This window comes from Equus przewalskii, chromosome 4, assembly GCF_037783145.1.
Source record: "Equus przewalskii isolate Varuska chromosome 4, EquPr2, whole genome shotgun sequence".
NCBI lineage: Eukaryota > Metazoa > Chordata > Mammalia > Perissodactyla > Equidae > Equus > Equus przewalskii.
In genome coordinates this window covers 34,752,588-34,777,511 of record NC_091834.1, presented here as the reverse complement: position 1 = coordinate 34,777,511, position 24,924 = coordinate 34,752,588, and the positions used below count along the sequence as shown (strand labels likewise).

The window sequence follows — 24,924 nt, the reverse complement described above, 5'->3', positions numbered from 1 at the left end:
GATTGCACTAGGCAGATAAATTTTTATCCAGTCCATTCTGTTAACAAAGACATGTCTATCTACACTGGTCTAGTTTCATGCTCTACTTTCTACCCTTACTAGACCTAGCAGCATACTTTGTTAATTAAAATAGGTGAAACAACCACACAAACATGTAAAAGGTACAAGAAGGCATTTGATGAAAAGCAAATCTCCCTGCCACACCCTCCCTCAGCCACCAGCTCCCATCCTCTGAGGTGACCACTTACCATTATTTATACTTACACACAAACATACATATACATACACACATATATACATACACACATACACAAATGGTAGTATGCGATACAGAGTACACTGTATATTATTTTATCATGACAATATATTTTAGTGACTTCCTCATAAATTCATAGAAAACTATCTCTTGCTTTTGAGAGACCACAGGTATTCCTTTGTATGAGAGTAGTACACTTAATTTACTCCCAGTCCTCTATGGATAGGCATTTAGTGTATACGCCAATTTTGGTACTAAAACAATGATGCAATAAATAGTCTTGAACATGTAATTTCATCCATGTAAAAACATGTCTGTAAGATAAATTCCTAAAAGTGAAATTGCAAGATCAAAACGTATGTGCATTTCTAAATTCTAATTCTGATGAATAGTGGGAAATTATCCTACGTAGAGGTTGTATCAACTTCCTAGAGCAAATGATAGGAGCTCCTGTTCCCCTTTCAACTGTACTATGTTATCAACCATTGATTTTGCCAATCTGATAGATGAAAAATGGTTTTGTGTTGCAATTTAAATTACAACCCAATTTCTTTAGAGGTTATGGAACCAGCAAAGGAGAATTCACATGGCCCAGAGAATCCAGTGCCTGAGTCTGAAATAAAGAATTCGAACGTCTCTTTCTTAAGAACTATATCCAACTGGCCTGTTTTTGCTCAAAAAACTGCCACAGCCACAAAACTCAAAAGGCCAAGGAATTTATTACAGCCCAACCGTTCTATTGGCATTTCTCATTGAACTGTTGAAATACATTATTGGTTACAGGAATCACATAAAAACATCTGATTATAAGGCTCCATGATGTACCATCTCCTCAAGGTCAGGAGTTGTGTTTATTTTCGCTTGTGCTTCAGCTGGGAGGACAGGCCTGCTGCTTTTCTGCTCTGCAATTCTCCTCTCCTGAGTACATTACCTTGATTTTTCTAATCCTGATTGTGCTTTAGGCACCCAGGTGCAGGCAAAAAATTAATAAGCAGATGGGGTTCAACTGGAGACTGTGCCTTGTGCTCTTCACTTTGTCCTTTTGGACTAAGGGAGGCCTTTGGCAGGGCTTGAGGCTGGGATGCAGTCAGCGCTGACATCTGCACGGATTTTTCTCAGCCCAGTTGAGCTCATCACTGGCTCCCCAAGGAGGCAGTAAGTGATTCCAGGAACTGCCTGGAACTTTCCCCTCATTTACAGATATTTTCCCCTCATCCATTAAAAAAACACACACAAAGCTTCCCACAAAGCTTTTCCATTTCCCTTGAGATCATTAACTTAAGCATACCGTGAACTGAATTCTGGAATACAGAGAATCATGTTTTTGAAGGATATATACCTAAAACACACTCTTAGACCAGGAAGTTACGATTCTCCTGTAATATACTGAAAGGAGGCAAACCTTCAATTGAACTAATACTTTTTAGATGCAACTAGAGATGGAACGCCTTAGAGTAAACTCATAGACTAGTGTGCATTATTTTTGTGGTGAAAAAGTTTTGAACATATTAATATGATAACCACAGGAAAGAACAAGATCCAGGTTAACGGAATTTTGATTCTGAAATATAATTCTCCATGAATTGAAACTCCAAGTATTAATTTCTCATAGTTATGATAATCACAGTAGTTAAAGATATTAAGATTTTATGTAGCACATCATGTGAAACTAAAAATTTCCTTAAAATTTGTATTAGACTATTAGCTCCAGGAGTGAAGGAACTTCTCCTGTTTGGTTAACCTTTATACGTGCCTAACGCTTAAAACTGCCTGGCATGGAGCAGGCTCTCAAAATATTTTATTGAATGAATATAAATAATGTTAATATACTGATATTTCCTTCCTTATACCTGCAGGATAACTCAAGAATAAAGTATAAAAATTACTGCTTTAAAAAATTTCAGAAATCTCAAATTTTTATAAAGCTTTCAACATCTTTCATATTTGGTTTAAATATTTATTTTCTTTTTTGAAATTAAAGGTTTAGTCTCTTTGGTTTTGATGCATGCAGATATAGAAAGTTTTCATTTCATAAAAGCTTTAGAATTTATAGAATATTTTGTTAATTAACCTTTTTACACCCAACAGACATGTTTCAAAACCCTCACTATCTTTTAATAACCTGAGCCAGACCACTAATCAGTATCGTCCTCTTCTCCAACTGCGTCATTGGTTTCCCATTAACAATCATATTGATTATCAAATTGCTCTTTAACCTACGAGTCACTGTGACTTTCTCTTTTCTTAATTAGTTTTTCTTCACATGTCTAGACACTCACCAACTACTGAATCCCTCAGTTCTAAAAGTCTAGTAAAAGTGTTAAGGCATGAGCTCCACTTTTGGAAAAGGTACCTTTGGAAAAAAGTAACATTACAAATTTTCTAACCTTCTCCCTTTGGTACACATATCTTTTTAAACTTCAGCATGGACTGAAATACCTGAAATTCTAAGTTACTAACTCTAACAAAATGTCATTTTTTAAAGATATCCAAAGAAGATGCCTGCCATTCTATGAAAAACAAAATGAACACTGCATCCAATCATTACCTTGTGTAGTTTAAACTGCTCTATTAAATTTTCAAAACAAATACTTCAAATATTGATTTAAGTTCTTTAGAATAATTACAAAATTCAAATTGAATCAATAATTAGAGCTGTTTACAGGAAAACTTTGAAGATTCCTCTTTAACAAGTCTTATTAATTAAATCAAAGGCTAATGAGTGGAAGGCAATCAAACCTTGATTAGTAAGGGAGACATTAATTCAGGTAAATAATGGTTAAAAAATGCTTTAAATTATTAAATTGTATTATTTATTATTATATTAATTAATTATTATTATTAATTATTATTAAATTGTTAATATTATCACAGAACGTTCTATTGGAGATATTGCCAGGCTTGTGTCTAGTTGTTCTAAGCTCTGTAGGGGACCATTTCATTTTCAGAGATTCTTTACTATTCTCTCATTCTTCCAACAACTGCCATTCCCAGTGTGGCCTCACTGTGAAGCCCACTTCAGGCCCAAGGATGAGTGACGCACTGCTTCAGCCTGCCCGTCACACGAGAAGAGCTACCAAGGGCAGTACAAGGAAGGGCCTGGGGAATGCCCAAGCATGGAGCTCTCCATGCACAGAGACACGGGATATTGGGCGTCCTGGCAGAGCCGTGTGGAAGTGGATCTAGCTTTGAAACCAGCTCTAACCACAAATCCAAATCTCTGCCAACTTCAGCAGCTCTGTTCACAGGTCTGTGTGTCCAAAGTTTGTAAATCATAAAATTCTCTGGTGAGAATGAATCAAGATCTAGAAGCTTTGAATAAGGAGTACAGCCTATTCACTTTTTCATGCATGTGTTCATTTGTTCATTGAACATTTTGTGAAACTTATAAAGGAAAACTCCCCACTTAGTGTAAATTTTCCAGGTTCAAAAGATGATTCACAAAGAGAATTTCCTTACAGACAAACAATTCTCAAAGGAAAGCCTAAAGGCTTTCTATTCCACTAGCTAGCTCAAATTTATAGGATAACTTAGTACAATAAAACAAAATTGCAAATATTATCTAGGTCATCTTTGAAAATAGTGCCCATGTGCTAACACCTAGAAGAAATTATATCTAGAGGATACAAAGGAAATTAAGGCAACATACCTAAAAGAAATTCAATATACTCTGGGAAATTTAATATATTCTGCCTCTCTCTTCCATTATGATTTTGTCTTAAGAGAAACTGCTAAGGAAAATAATACCAAGTGCCAGCAGATACAATGTTTTTGTTTCCTTACTGTATTGGTTTAGAAGCAACAGAAGGGAGTGACAATGGCAAGCTGGAGTATATCACAGACAATTTTGCGGGCTGAATTTATAAATTTTGGGGAAAGTCATTAAAAACATTTTAGAGACTTTACTAATAGTGCTTTTTATTAATTTTCTCTTAAGATACTAGTGAAAAAGCTGACTATACTGTATTACATCCACACTTCGAAAATTAAAAACTTAACTAAATATTCATGGCCTTGCTATCCCCATCTAAATTCAATTTTTATTCAGGTGTAAATGAGTAATCATCTCAATACTATTTAACCTTGCTGCTCTGAAACATCCTAAAAGTACTATCTACTATACTTTATTCTGGAAAAATAAATTAGAATTTCAAGGGAGGTTGTCAGCAATGACACCTTGTTCTAATCTTTACCAAAATGATAAAGACAGAAGAGTAAGAAGACATGCTATTTCTGTTAAATTAATTTTTTTTAATAAAAATACAAAGATTAATAAGAGAATAGTGTAATGGCTATTTATTAGCACGTGACTAACAATGCAAAAAGTCTGAAGATTTAATGCAATGAGTAAAGGGTATGTTCAAAGAACACTTATTATCTATAAAAGAATGATTGGTACTAAAGCATAATTCATCATTATCAATGTTTTATCAAATGTACAAACTCATAATACTTTGAAACATAAAAGTAGAGTAACATATATTGTTCACGGGAGAAAATAGAATAATTACATTTCAACAATTCTAAACCAGCCAACTTTGCACCTTTCCAGAAATAAATCTGTCAACAAAGGATCTGAAAGTCTTATTATCTTGCAAGTAAAAGTAACCTCAGTGCTCATTCAGGTTCCTGAGCAGACAGAAAGATCCTCACTGGCTGGACTGTCTGTCTTTGTCCTCTCACTCCCTGGAACAAAGAAGCCCTGCAGAAGACTTTGACAGAACTCAACTCTCCTACAATACCCCAAATGACTTAGTTCTTCCTTATGTTGAGCTAAAATTTACTTCCTGTAACTTCTACTCTCTGGTTCTAGTTCTGAATCCACAAAACTAAACTAAATGCTCTTCCACAAGACAGTCCTTCACTTAATTAAGTTTGAATATCCTGCCCCTTATTCAACAAATACTAATTGAGAGACTATGATTCTGTGCTTGGGATAAAGGATGAACAGGTCCCTGCACCGACATCTCACTGAGGAGACAGACATAAAACACATAACCGCAAAGATGGCTGAGACACGTCAAGGGAGGCAGGAGGTTCTCACTTGTCAAAGATGGGACAATTTAAGCATCACTAAACTAATTCCTGCAATGCAAAGGTATCAAATATGTTTAAATCAATAAGTTTATAATGAGACAAAAAAAAACCTCATGAGTCATATTTGGAGGGTACTTTGGAACCATCTCATTAGTTTAAAAACAAATAAAGAGAATATAGTAAGCATTTACTTTCTCTTTTCATATACTTTCATATCTCAGTGTAACCAGACAGTTGATATGTGGACACTTCTCTTTATAGACGCATTGCATGTAACAAATGCAGAAGGAATGATAGAATTTGAATATTACCATTGCTAATCATAATCACTTAACGGATTATTAATAGTTACTAATATCACAAAAAAGGCTACCAGATATTACATGCCTCCTGATGAAAGCACTCAGCCCCCTCTATGGAATAAATCCAACCTAAATCTGACAAAATCTAATCTAACTACTTATTTTAAGGATATAAAGGAACAAGTTAAATAACATCATTAATTAGAACACCATTAATTGGAAAAATACAAACTATAAGAAACTCTGTAGGAAAAATAAACCTGTTTCTTCAACAAATAAATTTCCAGGAAAAAAGGAAGGGGGGAACCCGTAGATCAAAGAGAGATATCAACTAACTGCAATTAATTGCAATGTATGGACCCAGTTTTATCTTGATTCTAATAAAGTACATTTTAACACTGCTTGTATATTTGATGATATAAAGGAACTGTTAAATTTTTTACATGATAATAGCAATGTGGTTATGTTTTTTAAAATAGAGTCCTTATCTTTTTTGTCTACTCTGTTTTTGAAGAAGAAGATTAGCTCTGAGCTAATATCCAGTGCCAATCCTCTTCTTCTTCTTTTTTTTTTTTCTTTTGGCTGAGGAAGATTGGCCCTGAGCTCACATCCATGCCCATCTTCCTCTATTTTATATGTAAGAAACCTGCCACAGCATGGCTTGATAAGTGGTACATAGGTCTGCGCCCAGGATCTGAACCAGTGAACCTTGGGCCGCCAAAGCAGAGTGCAGGAACTTAACTGCTGTGCCACCTGGCCAGTCCCCTTATCTTTTAAAGAACAAATATACTATGAAATAATATGATGTTTTGGTTTGTTTCAAAATAATTAGGTGGAATGAACATAGATGGAACAAGATTAGACACAGGCCGTCAATGTTTGAAACTGGGTGATGGGCTCATGGTGGTTCATCATAACTACGGTCTCTACTAATTTTCCATAATAAGTTCTTTAAAAATTAAGAAACACACCCAATATGAATTTGGATAAATGTGATGAAGGAAAATCACAGCATGTTATAAAAAAGATAAAGAATCTATTTTAGATTAGACACTTATAAAAGGATTTTCTGAAAATACGCCATTTAAGCTGAAACAAGAAATATAAAAGAGTAAGCAAAGACCATTCCAGGTAGCTGGAACAACCTGTACAGAAGCCCAGAGGCAGAAAACAGATGTGTTAAAGAAAAATGGGAGAAAGGGGAGAAAGGAAGGGCAGAAAGGAAGGTAGGGGAGGAAGGAAGGAAGGAAGGGGAGGAAGGAAGGAAGAGGAGAAAGGAAGGAACGGGAGGAAGGGAAGGAAGGAAGGGAGTAAGGGAGGGAGGAAGGGGAGGAAGGGAGGAAGGAAGGAAGAAAGAAAGAAAGGAAGGGTGGTTGAAGCTTGTTGGCCAGAGGTGGGGGGCACCTGGAGAGAGGAACAGGAGAGCCAGATCATGGAGGTCCTTAAAGGCCACAGAAAGGATTAGTACCAAAAACACTGGGAGATCTTAAGAAAGGGAATGATATGATTAAATTATGTGTCTGCAATTCATTCACTATGGTGTGGAGAATGGCCTGAAGGAGCACAACAGTGGGAGCAGGAAGGGAAGTCAGGAAGTTGTTGCAGTGGTCCAGGGGAAAGATGGTGGCCACAAAGAACCAGGGTATTGGTAAGAGAAATGGGAAAAAGGAAAATGATATTCTGAAGACAGAATCAACAGGCTGTCTAGATAAACTGGATTGGGCATAGGGAAAGGTGTAAAGGATGACTCCAAATGTCCTGGCTTTGGTGTCTGGGTGATGGGGTATCGTTTACTGAGTCGAGTGAAACTAAAGAAGAGGAGATTTAGAACTGGAGTACCAAGAGTTCTGTTTGGACGGATCTTAGTCAGGGAGTGTCTAAGTGGAGACAGAAGGGAAGCATTGATATTTATGGGTCTGGATCTCAGAACAAAAATCTAGTCTAGACATAAAAATTTGTGAGTCATTTGGAGGACTTCAAGGGAAGTAATAACCTCAAGAAAGAGCCAGTTTTCTGTTGAAGCAGGAGAAAAGAAACACTCAGAAAGAGGCAGAGAATATGTAAGAGTCTGCTGATCAGAGAATGATGCTCTAGATCTAGAAGACAGGGAAAGAGCCTGAAAGACAGGAGAAAGGGACAGCAGAGGAGCGAAGTGAGAAATATGTGAGTGAGGTGTAAGAGATAGTGGCCAATCAGGGAGTTTTATACCTTGGGTAGTGCCTGTGGTAAATAGTGATGTGAGGTGGAGGAGATTCCATCCTGACAGTATCTTAAAGCAAGTGGCATAGGGGCTGCAGTTTTGGCAGCTGCTCAGTGTAGCTGTCCCTATGTGCATTAGGCAAAGCATGGAGAGGGTTGGAGCTTGCAGCTGTGGGAAAGATTAAGGAACAAGTAGTTAACCCTGGCTACATATTAGAATCAACGTGGGAGCTTTACAACTTAACAATGCCTGGCCTCAAGCCTGATTTAACTGGTGTGGGGTGGGTGCCCTAGCGTCTGCCTTTTTAAAAACTACCCAGGTTTTTCTAATATGCAACCAGAATTGAGAACCACTGTGTTAAGCCTTCAAGTTCCTAAATCAACTTCTCATTGCCTCTCTTCCTTTGTCTGGTCTCTCCAACACTGCAATCTCCTTTTTTACAATACATATCCACAATTTTTTCAACTATTTTGAGTGCCCTCACAGTCTTAGTTGCAAGGTTTTGGTAAGTCTCAGCTGATTAACCCCTTTTGAAATGTGGTTGCCAAGGTATACACGCTACCAGATGTGGTCCAAGTGCTGAGTAGACTGGGATAGTACCCTGCCCCATTCCAGAAACTGAACTTGTACTAATTTGGCCTAAGCACAGATTAGACTTTGATAGTCACAAAATACTGTAAACTCATATTGATCTTGCCAACAACTAAAACCTCTAAGTTTCTTCATGGGCCTTGAAATCTCCCTGTACCATCTCTAACTTGCCCCATGCCTAATAATTCACCTTTTTTAAACATGATTTGAGGAGTTTGATTTATCCCTAATAAAATTCCAACTCATCAGCAGCAACCAGCTGCTCATGCCTCTCATGTCTGCTCTAAATTCCACCCCTGTTTTTGACAGGCGTTGGCCACCCATCCTTCTGTGTGTCCTCATCTGAGGTAGGAACGAAAACACTGCACAGGATGAGGTCCAGGGCGGTGCTCTTTGACACCACAATCTTGACCCCCACCCCATCCACCTTTTGGGGGACCTGGCTTCTTTTCTTTCTCTCTCTGTCTCTCCTCTCTCCTTCTCTTTTCACTTTCAAACTCTTCAATCCTGTCCTTCCACGGCCCTTCTGTCCCAGACCACTGCACTGACCTTCTACCTCGACCATTGGGTCGTGCTGGAAAATCTGCCTCTGGCACACAGCTAGGACTCAGTGGTGAACGAATGAGTCAACTCCTTACCATGTAAAGAGGTACCAGAAATCCTACCACTCTTAAATATAGTTAATCAGCCAGTTTTAAATCCATCACCAGCAACAGTAATCATCACTCTCTTACCTATCAGAACATAATTGGGAACATTTACCTATGTTTGAAATATAAGCAGATGTACAATATCTACAGTGTTCTGCTAGTCCACTAGCTTAACAATCTGATCAGAAAAAGGAATTAAGGTTATTTAGGTGTGACATAATTTTTTATGAACTCCTAGATCACTATTTTGCTTTCTAACTACTCAGATGTAAAAGATAATCTGTCCTAAGGTTTTCCACTGGAGGAGGGGGAATGAGAAGGATATGCAGGGGGAAGTTCATACCATTTCTCCTGGCTCTGGTTCACAGAATCCATCTTCTTCTGTGAATATCTGGACACCTTAAGGCTGCTAATGCCTTTCCAATTTTTCATAGTTCCTCCAAGATGACTGACAGTGATGGGACAATCTCAACTCCCAATTTCTTTAAAATTCTGTGAAACAGTCATCTCAGGTCTTAAATCAGAACTCCTTAGAGAAGCACAGTACTATCAGACCTCCTAAGACATTTGATAATTTATTCACTCCCGTATTTTGTTCTGCACTTTGCTGCCTGAAGCTAATGCTCCTTGGTAGCAATGACGTAAGCAAAACAGAAGGTGAGTGATTGCATTTGTTCTCTATCACCTTTCTAGCCCAGTAGCATCTTTTATGTATAAACTTCAAACCTGAGCTTTTCCTGAATTTCCGATGCTTCCTCTCCTTCCCTCACTGAGCTGAATTGTATTGTGGTTCTCTAGTCTGATGTTTGTTTGGTTTTGAGAGACTTTCATCATCCATTTTGATACATTAACCTTCTGGAGTTATAGGGCAATGAACTGTACACTTCTTAGTATTCTTCTGGAATACCTCCAGATACAAGGAACCATTCTGGGTAGAGCAGACAGTCACATGCATACAGCCCTTAAGGAGATTACCAGCCAAAAAAGAAATGACGGTATCAAGCAACTAAAATGCATGACAAAGGTAAGTTCCTAAAAAAAAAAAAAGTAAGGCAAAGTTATCAAAGACAAGAAATGGGAGAATTGTTAACATGTGAAGAAAAGGCACAAAGCACAGAAAAGATGCCCAGGACTCCCACAGATGGAAAGGTAATTGGTTACACATACTCCTGAATTAGTAGGGAAGGGCCATGTTTATTTGAGGAGATGGAAGGGTTTCATTAAAAAATAAGTAAAATGTAGTTTATGATGAAGAGTTTCTAGAGATTATTTTTTCATACATAGAGAGATTTGAAACTTACTGTGCTAATTAGTTCTATGTAAGTTTTTATAGGTAACATACAAAAATTTATATCCCTAAACATACAACACCCATATGCACTGAAAACTAAAAATGAAGGGATGGTGTGAAGGTAAAGAGAATAAGGAAGAAGTTGGGTTTTTTGTTTTTCCCTAGTCCCACTTCAAGCACACTTGTCTAGAGAAACATATTACTGAGGTCTTTGAAAAGGCTGCATTTTACATTTCTAGAGAAATCAAATTTTCTCCTTCTGAGGTCAAGTAGCCACTTTAAATAGATTTTTATCTTCAGTAGCTTTTTTCCCATAGAAAATGCTTCAAAAAAGCAGAAAAGAAATGGACACACTTCTTGATGATATTATCATTTTTCCCTGTCTTGAATAATTTATTATTTTCTTGCTAATTCTTACACACCAATCTCATACTACATCTAAAAATAAAAGTTAAATCTACTCATTCATGATTTTCTTTTTAAAAAGTCTAACTACAGGATCAGAGCGAGTCATTACATGAGCTGGGATTAAAGAAAAGAGGATAAAGTCTGATGCTTAACGTTAAAGCATTTCAAGCTTCCCGGTTCAAAGATATGTTTAAATCATCATGGTCCCAATTTCTCTACAGAGTCATAAACGTCCCCCTTTCTCTGGTAGAGGCATACATGTTCAGCATTGTAAGACGGAAGTCAAGCTTACACTCTTAAGAAAGGCATCTGCAAAGAAGATAAATGAGATGCACCAAAAAGCACATCACTGATTCACCACGAGGCTTTGAGAAGTCTCCAAATACTCATTGCCAAGTAGTGTTAACCACAGAGATCTTGCATTTTCCACTCAAACATAGTCATACGGAATTAAGCGAAGTTTGGAACAGCAGGATAAAACAATTAAAGCAGCCCTGGAGAGCCATTAAGGCAGGGGTATTCAGAGTTCAGACTATTCACAACTCATTCTAATAAAGACACGCATGCACACACATACACACCACATCTCAAGTTTCTATTACCACCAGGATAGCAAGCTACTATTTTCTTTTTTGGGTTTGGCTGCAAAGGCCCATGGAGAACCAGCAAAGAAAATTATTATAAATACACAGCAGCTTGGTTAAAGGACTAGAAGAGACTTATATCAAGTCAAGAGGATTATGAGCGATTTTTATTTTCTCTAACTAAAATATATTACTTTCATAATTATAGAATATGTCATTGTTAAATATCTTTAAAATGAAATTACAAAACAATATCAATCAAAGTCAAGTTTATCTAGTTTAAGTCTTTTATGACAAAAAGGATTGGAGAACAATGCTATGGCATCATGAATTACCTAAATCTAAAAGACTGTTCTCCTGAAAATAAAAGTGACACTAAAATGGACTGCTTTCTAGGCAAGCAGGGTGTCAAAGTAAAACATTATTCGATTAAACATAAAGTTGAAAATGATCTCCCTCTACATGTTGAAGATCGCAGTTTATATTGATTCATACATTACTAAAGAGCTGATGAGATACAGACCTTTATAAAAATTACATATAATTGGTATGATAAGATCCATGCTAGCATTACTTCTACAACCCAGCAATAGAGCCAGAGTACACTCAGTTAACCTGATTTAGGTTTAAAACCAAGATCGTCATCTTTAACTCAAAATTAGCACTCACGCTGAATGCCCTTATTGTTAAAGTACCTATAGTGTGGCAGGCCCTTGGCCAAAGACTTTATTTATACTGTCTTATCGAATCCTTACGACACCTCTGTGTGACCGATACTATTATAATGTCCACTTATAAAGAAACTGAGGCACAGTTCTAAATCACACAACTAGGAGTAGCAGGTCCACAACTTGGACCTGGGAGGTGAGACTTCAGAGCCCACACTTTTCAATGCCCTGTGGGGGAGCAATAATTAACGTGTGGCTACGGAAGAAAGGTGAGTGGTCCACACCCTCATGCTACTTCTTCATTCAACAGAGGCACTCTGCTTACACCAGTATATTTTTTTTTACGACACTTGTGATCAAATTATTTATTGTCAAAGCAACGTTATTATTCTTTATGTTTTCTAATAAATTTTTACAAACCTCAAAATAAATAAATATATTTTAGCATGGCACTAATAAGTCTTAGCCTAATTATAAGAGTAATACATGTTTATGGCAGAATAGTTGGAAAATACAGAAAAATTTTATATCAACAATAATCCTAGTATTCAGAGATAAATTCTTCAACATGTGTGTGCATCTTCTAGATTTCTTTTCTATGTGTAGATTATTTTAAATGGCATCCTACTTCTATATTTGGTCATCTACTTTTTATCATGGTTTAATAATATATCCTTTTACTGGATGGGCTGAAATAAGAACGGGGGCTGCCTCAAGTTCAAACAAACTCACATTTTCCTTTTAAGGAAAATGGCCCCAGTACTTCCTTCACAAAATTTCATGACTCCTGCATTTTGATTTATTGGTGAAAGCAACCTGCTGGCCAAGCAACAGAAGCCTGACTGAGGAAGGAGTGTATGGGCCTGACAGCCACATGAGGCAGAACCTCTGAGGCACAGTTCCTTTGAGTTGGCCCGGCTAGAATTCAATCTAATGGGAGTGCTCCATATCCAGTGACAGAAAACAGCCAATCAAATCATCTCCAGGATAGATACGCTGGCAGATTTTGCTCTATGAACCCAGATACATGATCCTAGATTTAGAAGAACTGAGACCCATAGTAATCAAATGTGAAGCTGAAGAAAGAACTTATGTCCTGACTACAAATCTCTATTCCCAAGGGCCATCTGTCAAAGCCTCTTCTCATTAAACTTAAAGAGGTTGACCAGAGCATTCCTAAACATTTTCCCCAGTCATTACATAGTTAATGTTTATTAGTTGAGCATCTATTAATAGCACTGTGACAGGTGCTAAAGAATAAGTTGTATACACATAAGGGTAGGTTATACACATATGAAAATAAGTTACACATATATGAGAAGGTAAAGGAGATATCAAGCAAGGCAGTAACTGAATCATGAAAAAGAAAAAATTATTCTGATATTTGTTAAAACCGTAAGGCTTTATTCAAGACTATTGCAACAAGGGTGAGAGAGATGGGGTGCAACTTTGAATACAACATGAATAAGTGGGCATTTATAGCCAAGGAACAGGTTAGGGGGCCACTGGTGGATGGAAAATAACTAAGAGGAGCCATCAAGGGGAGGGAGAATTCTTGCTAAACTGATCGAACAGGATTCTTCCTGAGGGCAGACCAGAGCAATCAGATATCAGGGGTGGGGAGATTTTCTCTAAACTGAGTTAGCAGGATTCTTGCTACAACTGGGCTCTGCGGGCCTGGCAAGGACAGGGTGTACGTGTGGGAGGAAACTGTGGCAAAGTCAAGGCCTAGTTGAGAAGAAGGCTTAGAGGAGCATAACTTAGTCAAGCATAAGCATAGTCAAGGAGAGTGTCTTGTCAGAAGCCAGGAAAGTTTCAGAGAATGACAGGACTTGAGTTGGGTCTTAAAGATGAGATAGGATTTGAACATGGGAAAAGGAGAGAGAAGCCACTCCCACAGAGGGATCCATCATAAACAAAGATGCAGAACAGGGGGAGGGAGGCACATTTAAAGCACGGAGAGTAGAAATTTGGGAAGCAGTGGGACATGGAAATAAAAGCAGGGATCTGGATGCCAGGTTGACAATAAAACTGATCCAGTAAAGTAATTAGTAATTTTTTCTTGAGGAAGGCTAGCCCTGAGCTAACATCTGCCACCAATCCTCCTCTTTTTGCTGAAGAAGACTGGCCCTGAGCTAACATCTGCCACCAATCCTCCTCTTTCTGCTGAGGAAGATTGGCCCTGAGCTAACATCTGTGCCCATCTTCGTCTACTTTATATGTGGGATGCCTACCACAGCATAGCTTGAGGAGCGGTGTGTATGTCCATGCCTGGAATCCAAACCGGCGAACCCTGGGCTGCCAAAGTGGGAGAGCACAAACTTAACCACTATGCCACAGGGCTGACCCAGTAATTAGTAATTTGACCTTGCTGGACAGCAATGTTTTTATTACCTGCTGCCTTTTTCTTAGAGCAGAGCTTTGAATGAAGTAAAAGCTAACATATCAACAACATTCATCTGTAGAAGTTAAATATATGTTTTTATTCCTAACCAATCTAAGGTAAATCAACTGAGCTTGTAAGTCTACTAAATATGCTTCATGATAAACATAAATTAAAACAGACTATAAAATTAACATATTTATAAATATGAATTAAAACATACTAAAAATTAATAAACTTTCAGGATTTAAATACTGTAGTTACGTATACATACTATAAAATATTTGGTGGCAAATCTTTATTGTAACAACAAAGAAAGCCGAAAGCAATTTGTTAAATCCACTCATGCTACTTCCAGGGCTTTCCAAGCAATAATGTGTGTGTTTATCACCACCAAGCAGGACATTAGCATCCCTTTTCTATAAAGCAATCTATTTTGCCAGATTTGGTGCTACAAAGTAAGGAAAACTGACAAGACCTTAAACAAAAGGCTATTCAGTAATGTTAAGCCTCAGCAACCAAATCTAGCTTCTAATAAGAAATCTAATTCCCATTCAGTGAAATGATATAATTTAGCCACTTTGGGGGTAAATCACGTTGTCTGGCTTTTCTCTGTACTAAATGGCTTTTGTGGAGCCTGGCTTCAACAAATACAGCACGCATGGATGAATGAAGTTAACTATCTCAAACATGGACCCAACCAATAAACAGCTACAGACGGGAGAGATTACATCAGTTTTCCCTGGAAGAACAATTTCTATAAGTAAGAAATCACAAAAGTCTGCTTTCCTAAATGTCTCTCCTTTGCGTGTGTCAATCTTCTCAGTCATTAACAGAAAGCTTTCTGATACGATTTTCATTTAAGTTCAAAATGAGTGTTAGAGGAGTGAAGTCCCTGACTTCAGGGGCAACATATACTCAAAAGCAATTAGATATCTGTTCAGTTTCCACCTAAAGTGAGGAATGAATATAACAGCCATGGCTCTTCTCCAACTGAAGTAGATAGGAAATCAACAGTAGTCATCCAGTTGAGGAATTCTTCCATAACGGCACCTTATATACAAATCCTAGCCCAGGAAATATGAGACTTTAGCTAGTGTGATATGTTACCTCATAATGAGTAAAAAAAAAAGAGTAATATATCTGTAAATTAGATTAATTGAATATATATCTAAATCGTTCTATGTCAAATATCTGCAGATAAGATATTTAGTCACTTAATAATTATCTACCATTTTCCCCTTTTCTAAGATTTATTTATACTCTTTTCTTGTTAAAAAAAAAAAAGCAGAACATAGCTATTTAAAAATTACTATAAAAAACAGATACTATAAAACTAACGTCCCGTGTCCATGGTATCTAAACAACTTCGTTTGGTTATAATGCATAGCATTACCTTTCCTTATTTCTTTGCTTTTAAATATACAAATATTTAAAGAAAATATCTCTGTTATTTTCTTCTTTTTAACATGATCTTAAAAATCCAGACCACTAATTACTCAACTGGACTCAGATTATGAATTTCAGAAAGTGAGAGAACATGATTCATCACGTGTCAGATAAGCATCCAATCATTATGCTATAAAAATGCACGCATTTTGAGTGACTAAGGAGAAAGCAGGACTGAACTATATAGGACATTTGAAAAAACTGGGATTTCACTCATTTCAGATAGATGGAATGGCTCCAACTCTGAAGTACAGTAAGGAACTGACAGATGAGAAGTGGAGACACCCAAGTTTTCAGTGCAGCAACGTCACTACTCAGGGGTATAAACTTGCGTCCATCGTTCAACCTGTCAACCCTGCCTGCTCCAACTTTCAAAGACAATCTCTGCTGCCTCTCTGCATTTTCTTTTTCATATATATACATATAATGAGTATATGTATATTCGTATGTTATATGAGTATATATAATACAAAGGAAAGTTTTTGAACAGTAGAAAGGGAAATATAACTATGCAGGTTGATTATTAAGTGGCTATTCATATTGTCTCTATGTAGAGATCTGGCCATGTCAGCTTCAATAATTACATTTGTGATGAAGCATCAACCACATAACCATATCTATTAGACAAAATAACCCTAAATACAGTTGTTCTTTCCAGGTCTTATTAATTAAACAAGTCCTTTTCTCAACAGATGGGTCAATGGTAAATTATATCACGTCACAAAAATTATCACAAAAATGATGTATATTTTAATCAAGTCGTCTGAAGGTTTGTGTGAATAAATACATACAAACAATATGAATGTACCTGCTCAGATACAAATACATAAGGAACTGAATAAAAACAGGAACAAAGAACATGAAAATTTAGCAAGACTTTCAAAGGACACAACAGGTAGAATCATTTTTTCCTCCTAATATTTTGAATGCTTAACTACATTCACAGTTAGTGCTGGGATTATACTCCAGGTTAGGGCTCAAGGGTGCTCAGTTTCTGATTTACTCAAAAATGTATTTGAAAGAATTCTATTTTTTTAAGGTACAATTCTTACTATAATATAAGTTCTCCATTATTTATGAGAAGGATAAAAGGGTTGTAAAGGTGCTGGCAGAACAGAAGTTATGTTTGCCATATAAGCAGAATAAAAAGGTAGTAAGAGAAATGAGCACCATCAAATCTTGGGCTGAGGTCCACAATGAAAAGGCAGCAATAGAATGGAGAAACTTGTCCAAAATAAATTTATCCTAATACAAAGGGAAAGGGGAGCAGTGAGTGTTCTATTTCACGCAGGCACCTACTGTATGGACAGCCACAAATCACTTGGGTGAAATAAGGGGGAAAAATAGCTATGATGTCACTGTGGAGTTGCCAGACCAGTAGAGAATACGAATGATAAATGACTAAAGAGAAATTACAATGCTGACACACAGGGAAGACATGACAATCATGGGAGAAACTGGCTACATATCCCAGAGTTAATCATTAACAAAAGGGTAGAGTAAGCATAGATTTTAAGAAAGTAGATTTCAAAATTTTTCAAAAAAAAAATAAAGGAGAAAAAATCAAGAATTCAGCTCTGGAGCTGGACTGAGTGAGTCTGAATCCTGGCTCTTCCACTTAGATGAGTGATCGTGGGCAAGTTACTCAAACTCTATAGACCTCAGTTTCTTCATCTGTAAACTGGGAGAAATAATCTTATTTTAAAGCTTTTCTAGGATTGCTATAAGAAACAAAGAAAAAAGTGAATAGCTGACATTCATTTAGCATGTACTATATGTGACATAATGTTCTAAATATTCCAAATGTATTCATTCATACATATTCTTCACAGCTGTATAAAATCAATTCTATTATCAGCCCTATTTTCACAGGTGAGAAAATGAAGCTCAACCCAATGTTCAATAAATATCAGCTTTATTTCATGACTCTAAACTACAAAGAGAAAGACAGCACTGAGAGATAGAAGTTTCACAAAAATATTGTTATTTTAAAAATCACAACTAATATTGAGGAAGAAAAAGGGCCAAGAAGAGAAACCAATGTGCTACAGAGAGTTCAGTGATGTACTTGAATTGTTAAAGAACACAAAAAGAGAAGAGATATTTAAGAAGGATAACATTCTCATAGGTTTAAGTCCTAAATGAGATGGCACTGGCAACAAAAACAGCTATTTCAGAGTATATGTTATCAGAACAAGAAAGGAGGAGACCAATTATCAGGGAACATATGGAATACAGTTCAAGTGACAGACAAAACAGAGCTCCCCAAATTTCTTCATCAAGAATATACTTCAAGTATTTCCTTAATCATTTTCTCTTTCCCTTTTTACTGACTCCTTTGTTATAATCCACACACATCCTCAATTCTTTCCCATTTAGTTTAAAACTAAAACACAAAAAGTACTTCTGCCCTTCCTTCTTCTTCTCCTTTCCTTCCCTGCCTCACTCCTCGAAAGAACAGCCTGCATTTCAGCCTCCATTTTTTTCCCTCTCCCTCTTCAATCTAAGCAATTAGGCCTCCATCCCTACCAGTCCCCTACACATACTTAGGAAAAGCCCTTCTAATTGCAAATTTAATGGATTCTTTTCAGGACTCACTGATTTGGACCTTGCTGAATATTTGACAGCATCATCCACACTCTTCTGCAACTCCCTTCCTCCCTTGGTACATGGCTGGTTTTCTTGCTCTCTCTCTAGGCAATCCCTCTCATATTATTTGGTTCTTCCTTTGCCCAACTCTTACTTGGTGTTCTATTTTTCACCTCTTCTGTTTCACTCAGAGATGAGATATCTTGCATTTTAATTTAATAATCCGCCATGCTGTATTTTGGGCACAGTCCTAGTTGCCTTCAACTCTCCAGAGCTTAGTACTGAAACTTTCCCAGGAACACGAGGTGAAAAAGAAAGCGTCATTCTGTTTAACTGAGTCCATTGTCTTCTCATTAGGAATTCAGCTTCCTTTGGGATCCCCAGTAGGCCTCATTTGTAACATTTATTTGGTTTCTCAGTCTCTCCACTTCCTTCTTCTTTCTCCTAAGAGGTTTGAGCAGACACACAACAAAAGCCTTTGCTTCCCTTTCTGCTTCCTCAGGCACTGTCTTGTCGGTGAGTACCTGTGCTTGCTGCTAAGCTCCTTCAGAATTCACTCTCTTGTCTCACCCATCAGGCCAATTAGGACAACTTCTACCTTATGCTCTCTTGAGTTACCACAGGGCTTTCAACTATTAACCTAAGTTCCCAGTGTTTATAATTTTCCCTGAACTCACATGATGCTGGTGGATCTGTAAGATTATTGATTTAAATTCCTGAAAACAGAGATAAAAACACAGCAATCCCAAAGAGACCATTTTGAACTACAGATGGAATTATCTTTTAAATTTTCAAAGAATTTGCTTATACAGGGAAATACATGTCTGTTTCATTGAACCCCAGAAGGGAGCACATATTTGCTCCAGAATCAACCATTATGCATGAAAAATATCTCATGCCTGGAATCTTTAAAATAATTTTCTTTCTGAGAATTTTTGGGCTCAGATATTTTTCTGCGTAAAAGCCACTGAGCTTGTGCTATCTTTTCCTCTTTCAGATTCTACTGAAAAAAGCAGATATCACTCTAGTTCATTATGATGAGGCAACATACAAGAGCCTGAAGTTGAACTTCCTGGGCAACCCAAGCATACATAGGGAAAGGATCAGATCAAGCCCCACGCCTTTCTCCAAAGCCTTCCTTATTGACTCTGGCCTACCAAATGTCATAGTCCTCGAAAATCACCCCAAATCAGCAGTGTCTACAATCCAATCTTGTACTTGATTACTCTATGCAATTTGTCATCCTAGATTTTTCAGGTAAGGGTCATCTTTCCATTATTATAGTTGCTCCCAATGGTATAGTTCACTCCTTTTGTATGCACCAGTGCTAAATAGATTATAAGCATTTGACTAAAACTCACTGATGCTACAGTCTATTAGCTTTGAGTTCTAATAGCACCTAATTTCACCCAAGCCGCAGCTTATTCATTAATTCCTGTTTCAAATTTCCAGCATTTCCACTACCTTGAATTACTCTGAGCCTCTTATGAACATATCATTTATGTTTTAGTAGTAAGGGATCTGGGTGGGTCATTTGAATTTTAGACTGATCATCTGCTGTTTCACAAAAATCATGAAGTCAAGCCTCCATACCTTGCTATCCAAGAGCATGTGCTGTACCTAAAGCTTATTAACTGGCCAGGAAACTTTTAAAATTAATTTATGAATCTGCACTAGAAGTTTAATGTCAATCAAAAACAATTCAAAAAAACTGCTGCTGAAATTCACGTTTCTAAATACTTGGATTCATAATAAAATACTTTAATCAAATTTAGTTTTCTTGCAAAATGTTTTATCAAGTTTCCAGAGGAATAAAATACTATATAAATGTGATCATATATTTTATCATCCAAATGGGGACACAAAATAGTAAAAATACTGAATTAGTAAAAAGAAGCACTATTAATAATTACACAAAAACAATAAGCATAGACCAGGATTATTCCAGACAAACCAGGACATAAGGTCCCCTTCCACACAAAGCACCTTATACCAAACTGGATCCTTGTCCTTCTCAAGAATGTTATCTAAAACTTAGTGAAGTTAATCTAAACAGGAGTCAATGGATACTTGGTTAGATAAGATAAACGAAAGAACTCTATGCAAAAACGAGAGCAAGATTTAACTCCAGACTAAGAGGAAATCCAAACTATATTGTGAGGTATTACAAAATGGCCCCAAAATTCTTTGACATGCTTCATTGAATGGTACACTCTACGTCCCCTACCCTTGAATCTGGTCGATTTGAATATTTGATCAATAAAGTAGGAGAAAGTGCCACTGTGCCAGTTTTGGGGACAGGCCTTAAAATATTGGCAGTTACACTTTCTGTATGTTGTTAGCACTGTTCAGGTCATCTGCACCTTACTGATCTTTCTGCCAGCTTGATCTATCAGTTCTGACAGAAGGGTGTTGCAGTCTCCAACTACAACAGTGGATTTGTCCATTTCTCCTTTCAGTTGTATACATTTTTGCCATTACGTATGTTGACACTCTATTGTTAGGTGCATACACATGAAGAATTGTTATGGGGGCCAGCCCAGTGGCGCAGCAGTTAAGTGCACACATTCCGCTTCGGTGGCCCAGGGTTCGCCGGTTTGTATGCCGGATGCGGACATGGCACCACTTGGCACGCCATGCTGTGGTAGGCGTCCCACATATAAAGTAGAGGAAGATGAGCATGGATGTTAGCTCAGGGCCAGGCTTCCTCAGCGAAAAAGAGGAGGATTGGCAGCAGTTAGCTCAGGGCTAATCTTCCTCAAAAAAAAAAAAAAAAGAATTGTTATGGCTTCTTGGGTAATTGACCCCTCTATCATTAGGTAATGCCCCTCTTTATCCCTGATAGTCTTCTGAATCATCAGAAGTGTCTGCTTAGTCTGAAATTAATATAACTGCTCAAGCTTCCTTTTAATTAGTATTAGGATGATATTTCTATCCCTTTACTTTTAACCTGAGTCTTTATATTTAAGATGGATTTCTTGTAAACAACATTATCATTGGGTCTTGTTTTTTATCTACTCTGACAATCTCTGTCATTTAATTGGTATATTTAGACCAATTACATTCTAAGTGATTTTGATATAGGTGTATTGATAACTATCCTGTTTGTAACTGTTTTCTATTCATTGTACTTGTCCTTTTTTTCTCCCCTCTTTTTCTATCTCCTCTGACTTTAATTGAGCATTTTATGATTCCATTTTATATCCTCTTAGCGTATCAATAAACTTCTTGAAATTTTTGTAGTAGTTGTCCTAGAGTTGACATTATACATTTCTAACTAATCTAAGTCCACTTTCAAATAATACTATATCACATCATGTGTAGCCTATAGGTAACTTATAACACAGTGTTCTCAATTCCAATCACCCATCTCTTGTGATACTGCTGTCATTCCTTTCATTTATCTATATGCTATAATCACCCAATAGTTACCATCATTGCTTTAAATAAGCAGTTTGCTTTTAGATCAAGTAAGAAGAAAAATAAAAGACTTCATTTTACTTCAATTTATTCCTTCTCTGACACTGTTATATAGATCCAAATTTCGACCTATATCATTTTCCTTTTGCCTGAAGAACTTCTTTTAATATTTCTTATAGGACAAGTCTACTGGCAATGAATTCCCCCGGTTTTTGTTCATCCAAGAAAATTTTTATTTGTCCTTCATTTTTGAAGGATATTTATCGGCCATAGAATTCTAAGTTGGTGATTTTTTAAAGTAGTTTCTTTAAGTATTTCGCTCCACTCTCCTCTTGCTTGCATGGTTTCTGATGAGAAGTCTGATGTAATTCTTATTGTTGTTTCTCTATAGGTAAAGTATTTGTCCTCTAGCTTCATCTACAATTTTCTCTTTGTCTCTGTTTTTCTGCAATTTGAATATGATATGCCTAGGTGTGGGGTTTATTATTTTTATTTTTTGGTTTTGTTTAAATATATATATATATATATATATATATATTTAGCCTACTTAGTGTGCTCTGAGCTTTGTGGACCTGTGGTTTGGTGTCTGTCATGAATTTTGGAAAGGTTTCTGCCATTATCACTTCAAATACTTCTGCTCCATTCCCTCTTTCTTGTGCTAGTATTCCAATTATGCATATGTTACACTTTTTGATATTGTCCCCCAGTTCTCAGATGCTCTGCTTTGGACTTTTTTCTCCTTTGCATTTCAATTTGGGAAGTTTTTACTTACCTGTATTCAAGCTCATCCTTTCTTCATCTGTGTTCAGTCTACTAAGACACATCACAGGCATCTTTCATTTATTAGAGTGTTTTTTATTTCCAGCATTTTCTTTTGATTCTTTCATAGAGTTCTCATTTCTCTGTTTGCATCACCCATTTTTCTTGCATGTTGTCTACTTTTTCCATTACAGCCCTTAACATATTACTCATAGTTATTTTAAATTCTCTCTCTGATAATTGCAACATCTGTGTCATATCTGAGTCTAGTTGTGATAAGTGCTTTGTCTTTTCAGGTAGTATTTTTTCTTACCTTTTAGAATGCTTTGTCATCTTGTGTTAAAAGCCAAATGTAAGGATTTGTATTAATCTGGCTAAGAGTTGTGCAGTGTTTACTATTTGCTGTAGCTACTGGTACCAGAGGCTTCAAATTCTTCTAGTGTTCTAAAATCTTGAGAGTAAATCTACATTCTTTTAACAGGCTTGCATCTTGGGATGTGACCCTCACCAGTGTTTCTCCAGTGATATAGCTTTTTGTCCTTTCAACCTTCTACTTCCTTTCCTGAATGCAATGTTCCCAATCTATTTCCATGAGACCCTGACCATTGTTGACTACAGTTTCCCCCACTTAGGTGAGACAGAAAGGCTTGAAAAAGCCTGAGCAGGAGAAAGGCCCTTCCACCAGCTGGGACAAGTCTCTAGCAAAGACTTTTCCCTGGAGAGTAGGCTTTTGTGAGGGAGAATGCTCTGGCTATATTTCACAATGACTACTCTCCCCCTCAGCCCACCAGAGGCAGGATCTTTCCATGATCTTCACTGTGAGAACTTTGTGGGACTCCTGAAGGCAAAGCTCACGAGAGTGTGGGGGCCCCCTTAAGACTGTGGCCCCCAGGAGTTTTCACTCTCATACTAATCCACACTCAGTCTCTAGCAATTCATCAAAATTACCATTTAAGTGTCCCTACCAGTTTATGGCTCCAGTAGCTTGTGCCCCAGGTAAGGAGATTTTGGTTATGTGTATCTTGACGTGTCTATTTCTCCAGAGTTTAGTATAGTAGTTTTCCCTGTGACCTCTGTTCTGTGAAGAATTGAAGAAAAGTTGTTATTTTCAATTTGCCTTGCTTTTTCTCTTTGTAAGGATGTAAGCAACAACTTCCAAGCTCTTTACATGTTGGAGCTGAAGCCAGAACTCTCACTTCCTACGTCTTGGGATGTTCACTCTGAGAACCCTGTCACCTTGCTATTAGAAAGCCTCAGCCACATGAAGAGCCAGCACCAACTTGCCAACCATGCGAGTGAACCATGTTGACAGTGGATCCATTATATCCCTGTCAAGCTGGACAAAATGACACCACATGGAGCAGAAACAAACTTTTCCTGCCCAGACCTTTCCCAACTGCAGATTCATGGGCAAAACCAATGATAGTTTTTGTTTTAAGTCTCTAAGCTTTGGAGTGGCTCATTTTGTAGTAATATAAAAGCAGAACTTTCCTAAGATGATCCTTAAGCCCTTACCAACTTCTCAAAATTCAATTCACACCAGTCTCACCCTATGCCCCCAGTCACATGGGCTCTCTGAGCCTACAGAACACCCCAAGCTCTTCTCAGGGTCTGACCTGAAACACTCTTGTCCCTACTCTTTATCTAATTTGTCACATCTCCTCTTTAGATCTAAGTGTAAATTTCCCCTCCTCAGCAAGGCTTCCATTATCCATCCATCTAAAGTATACTTATTGTCCACCCCTCTCTCTCACTCAAATATACATAACCCACCACTCTCTATGTTAACTCATTCTCATAGCTCTCTTTTTGTTTATGTAATTTAAAACTACAGATGTGTCTGCTGATTTGATTAATTTTTGCCTCCCCACTAAATGATAGGCTCCACGAAAAGAGGAACTCAGTTTTGTTCATGATTATATAGCCATTGCCTGCCCTAGTATAAAGAACACAGTAAGGGCTTAATAAATATCTCTAAAGGAAGGAGCTCATCTAAGTAGGTACTTCTGTGCATTTCTTGTTTAGACCAGGGTTTCGCACCCTTGGCACCACTGACACTTTGGGCCAGATAATTCTTTGTTGCGGGAGACTATCTTGTTCATTTGTAGGATATTTCACAGCATCCCTAGCCTGTATATGCCAGTAACACCACTACTGCTCCCCAAGTTGCAAAAACCAAAAATGTCTCCAGAAATCATCAAATGTATCCCGGGAAGGAAAACTGAGAACCAGCTAAAAACTGCTGGTTTAGACTAGAAAAATGCTACTTCCCTAATGTCCTGGTTTAAACTAAAAGGATGACAATAAAAATGAAGCAACTCACGAATGTAGATACGC

The 24,924-nt window shown here is 37.3% G+C and overlaps 1 protein-coding gene across 6 annotated transcripts in view; it reads right to left on the bottom strand.

The window, feature by feature from the left end:
• Positions 1–24,924, bottom strand: part of CDK14 (cyclin dependent kinase 14) — a 549,155-nt gene that overhangs the window by 372,286 nt on the left and 151,945 nt on the right. The window lies entirely within an intron of this gene.